This window comes from Diabrotica undecimpunctata, chromosome 3 (assembly GCF_040954645.1).
Source record: "Diabrotica undecimpunctata isolate CICGRU chromosome 3, icDiaUnde3, whole genome shotgun sequence".
Taxonomy (NCBI): Eukaryota; Metazoa; Arthropoda; class Insecta; order Coleoptera; family Chrysomelidae; genus Diabrotica; species Diabrotica undecimpunctata.
Window position 1 is genome coordinate 66,389,267 of NC_092805.1, and position 4,599 is coordinate 66,393,865.

The window sequence follows — 4,599 nt, forward strand, 5'->3', positions numbered from 1 at the left end:
GGGGTGGGGAATTTTTTGGGTTTGGGAGGAGAGGAAAATTGGTGGGTATTTTAGAAGATTATATTTTTAAATGGTAAATTAAATTTGTATCATTAATTAAATACAATAGTTGCACATTATATTCTACTCTCATAATATATTCAATGATAATAGAATCTGAATTATTTTAGCGCTCTCTGTTGAGCAGTAGTACAATAATTTTGGTTTACTGTTCTCTACATCTGACTATTGAAATTTTATCGCCTTTTGATGAGGCCACAAAGGGGATCTCGGGTTCGCACTCCCAGAACATTACTGCTAGCCATGTTATCCCCCTAGTGTCTATTATCGAAAGATCTTTAAAAAACCTCAAGCCAAACCTTAGTACAGCCCAAAAGTTATGCCAAAAGCTTATAACTAGCCTTCAAGAGAGAGGCACTAAACTTTTACTTCATTCTACTTATATTATACTTTTATTGTATATTATTGTAATATGTATATATTAATCTTACGCTATATTATATTTAATATTAATCAATAAATATATAATAATAATAAAATATATATATATATATATATATATATATATATATATATATATAAATATATATATATATATATATATATATATATATATATATATATATATATATATATATATATAATCGAACACCTCTCTACCCTAAGGTGTGAGGTAACCAAAAGTTATGCCAAAAGCTTATAACTAGCCTTCAAGAGAGATGCACTAAGCTTTTACGAAACCCACTGCTTTGCCATGCTACAATCACGGACCCGAGGTTCAAAAAACTATATCTGAATCCGTCTATGGCGGAGACAGTCACATCTAATTTAGGCTCGGAAGTTAGGGCGTATCTTACCGAAATCGGAAAACTTTCTCCTTCCTGCTCCTTCCAGAAGGAAGAAGCTAAAGTGAGTTTAAAATCAAACCCTCTTTGGTCTTCACACGATCTGGAGTTGGTGAAAAGTGGTTCCAGTTCTGATTGACTCTATATCTGCAGCAGCCTTTGCTGCCGAGATTAAGTGATCCGTTTTCATTCTAGGAGCAGAACAGAACCTGTATGCCAGGCTTGGCTTTTATGGCTAAAAAATACATGTCGTTGGTTGGAAGTTCGGTGGCATCAGAGAGACTGATGTCATCATTGAATGATATTGTGTCAGATGAGAGAAGCCGCTTAACCGACCAACATATATATGAACGAGATTTTCTCAATAGGCTTCATGAAAAATACTTGCCAACATAATGCTAAATACATTTCATACAATATTACCTATTTGTTTGTAACCTTCTAACCTATACTTTTTTACTTAAAATATTACTTCATTCTACTTATATTATTTAATATCTGGCATCTGGTGCACTGGATTATACTGTTGTTTTGTCTTAATGAGCCTCTACGTTAATTTTTGAGTTTAATAGAAATTCTAATTCGTATACTTTTTTATTATTTGTGTTGGTTTCAAGATCGATAAAGAATAGTGGAAGAGGTTCTTTTGTTAGCCTATGTTTAACATTGATTATGTTTCTAACATGGTGACCTTTTTCGCAAGTTCGGTTTTTATATCATATGTATCAATTGTGTGATGGAGTCCTCTTACTACAATTTTATATGCTCTATCCTGTTGAAGTTGGTAGCTGTGGAATATAATTTTTTTTTTCACTTATTTAGCTTACTAGTTTCCTGTACGCTTCTGGACTTAAGGCGTTTATTTTTACTACACTTTCTGTGAGTGTTTTTGGAAAATATATTTTAGCAGGGGTGATCCCTTTAGTCGGTCACTCTGTAGACATAGATTGAAGGTGGCCTTTGGTCTTTTGATTGAGTACTTGATGTTTGGTTATCATTGTTGTTGTTGACAGTTTCGTTTCCATCGGTGCCTTGTTCTTCTAGTACTTGGAATCTGTTGTTTGTTGTGGTTTGTGTATTTTGCTTAGTAGGTCTATTTATTTGTGATTTCTTTTTTTTTACTTTTTGCCACGAGGGAGTTTCATGTTCATTTGTATGACTTTACATTTCTTCTTCGTTCGACGACTGCTCTGGAGATTAATTTGAGTTTTCGACTGTATGCTGAGGGTGTTGTATTTGATTTTAATGAGTGTATAAGGGTGCTGGACATGTATTAACTTGAGCCAGTGGAGGTGGTTATGGCTGAAGGTTGAATTGATTAGCAGAAGCGTTAGGAAAGGGTTGTAATTGGTTTTGATGGTACTGTGACATATCTACCGATTTTAAGTTTGGCTGTTGTTGGAACGGGAAGAGTTCTCTAACACCATCCAAGTGTAGCTGAATATTTCGGCTGAGTACAAGTAATTAGGTAGAATTACTTCAGATTATTCCTTAGACTTTTGGTGTATTTCCATTAAGCGGTGAACCTTTTTGTTGTATGGATTTAAATAAGCTGCTCATACTAACTGTATTACAATTATAAACAGTATATTTTTAAATTGTTCGATAGATGATACAATTACCATTTATTTGCTGTCTGCTTTTGTATTAGAAATATTACAACTTACGGTAGCTAATACGTGATCGGATGATTCACCGGTGTGGCTGCCTGGTTCGGCAGTTAAAACGTGGGAGAGGACTTTTTGTGTGTAATCTTTCGCAGAGTCAAATTTTGTACAGCGCAGTCCGAACATACTCCCCGGCTGCTGAATGTATCATTCAATAATGAGGTAGAAAGATAAGAAAATAATGAGATCTAATGGTTAAGTTAGAACCGTTAAGTGAGAAGATACAGAAAACCTAAGATATATGAACAAGAAAATAAGCAAGAACAAAAAATAAAGCAATAGACAACAATCAAAAATTAAGAATCTGAAGGCGTGATGAGCCTAATTAAGACTCATTCACTGGTTCAAATCCGTACAGCTCTGACCTTTCCGTCTAAGTCAGGAAATATTTCTAATATTCTGGCCAAAGGCCACTTAAGGGGGAGTCTCTTCCTCCTTCAAGAGAACAAGATCATCTATTAATCATCATTTATGTTCGCAATTCCGATTCAATTTCAGCTCTAGGTCAACTCAATTTTCATACATGTCACAAAATTGATTTTGAAAACTTCAGAACCATAGCCATCATCCACTTCTATAAACCAATAATTATCCGAGAAGCCATAGAAATAGAAAAAAATGCCAAATTGTCTCAATAAAAGATATGACGGCATACGGTTACCTTATACATCGAAACCTCTCAGCGTTTTAAACTTTAAAATTGCTTTATCTTAAAATTATAAAATGTGACCTAGCCTGTTACCCTGTACCATTGATTATAAACCACCCACGGGGTGGTTGGGTGGTTTTTAATCAATGCCTGTACCCTTCAATTGGTGTCTTATTTTCTATTATATAGGTATGACATTTAATTTATTTTTTACAAAAAAGAATGAACATATTATACAAATTTCAGAATGACGAATAAGATATAACAGGCCCTCCTCAACCACGACCTTGTGTCAAAGCGTGGTACTTTATCCTTTTACACCCACGCACGTACCGCGTACCTTAATATGGTCGTGATTTCGTGATTCATTTCTTAGCAGACGAGAGAGTCGGTTGGGTACTGTGGGTACCGCCACCGCCGGCGTTGGCTTACCATGCGACCTCGTCTTTCTTGCTCGGCTCCTCTTAAAATACAAGAGAATAACGAGACGAAAGGATTTAACCAGTGTTGCCAAATAATATTTCAGTTTTAAATTTTTTATTATACCAACACTAAGAAACCAGAAAATAAAAAAAAAACTTATAAAAATAAAAGTAGTAAAATGGTATAAAATTTTATTATTAAATTTTTTAAAAATTATCCAAAATGGATTTATAAATTTTCTAACTATATTCTATAATTTATCAAACTAGCCAGATGATGAGGTCAGATGACCCTTAGATTACATAATTTGAGTAACTAACATTGTAATAAGACACTAGGTCGATGATTCTAGTGTCTTATTATCATCGACTTAGTGTCTTATTAATTACAATGTTAATTACTCAAATTATGTAATTTAAGGGTCATCTGATATCATTATGTTGCTTGTTTCAAATACTATATAGACGTTTTCACTGAGGATGATCTGATAGGATCGAAAACGTTCTAAAAATTTATAAATCCATTTTAGATAATTTTAAAAAAATGTAATAATATTTTATACCATTTTACAAAAAGAAGTTTTTACTTCATTGTAAGTTTTTTTAAACTATGGCATACAACCAATCATTGGAAATTTCCCTTTTATATTTTAAACTAAAAAATATTATATTTTAGCAATTCTTGGCAGCTTATTTGAGTGGTTTTTAATTTTCTTAATTGTTCTATAAAACTTCTAATACAGAAAGCTTAAAAAGGTTTTGAAATAGTTTTCTTGTGGCATGCCTAAGTTAAATATAATGTTTATATCGGATTAAGCCACAATTGATTGTAATGAAAATTGCATTTTATAAATTTTTTGACGTTTCGATTTCCACTACTGAAATCGTTTTCAAAAAAGATTATTTTAAATTAGGAAGTTGTTATTATAACATATAGTCATTTCCTCATTCTTATATTCAAAACAACTATATATTATAAAAGCCACTCGCCAATTTAAAATAATTTTTTTTTAAAT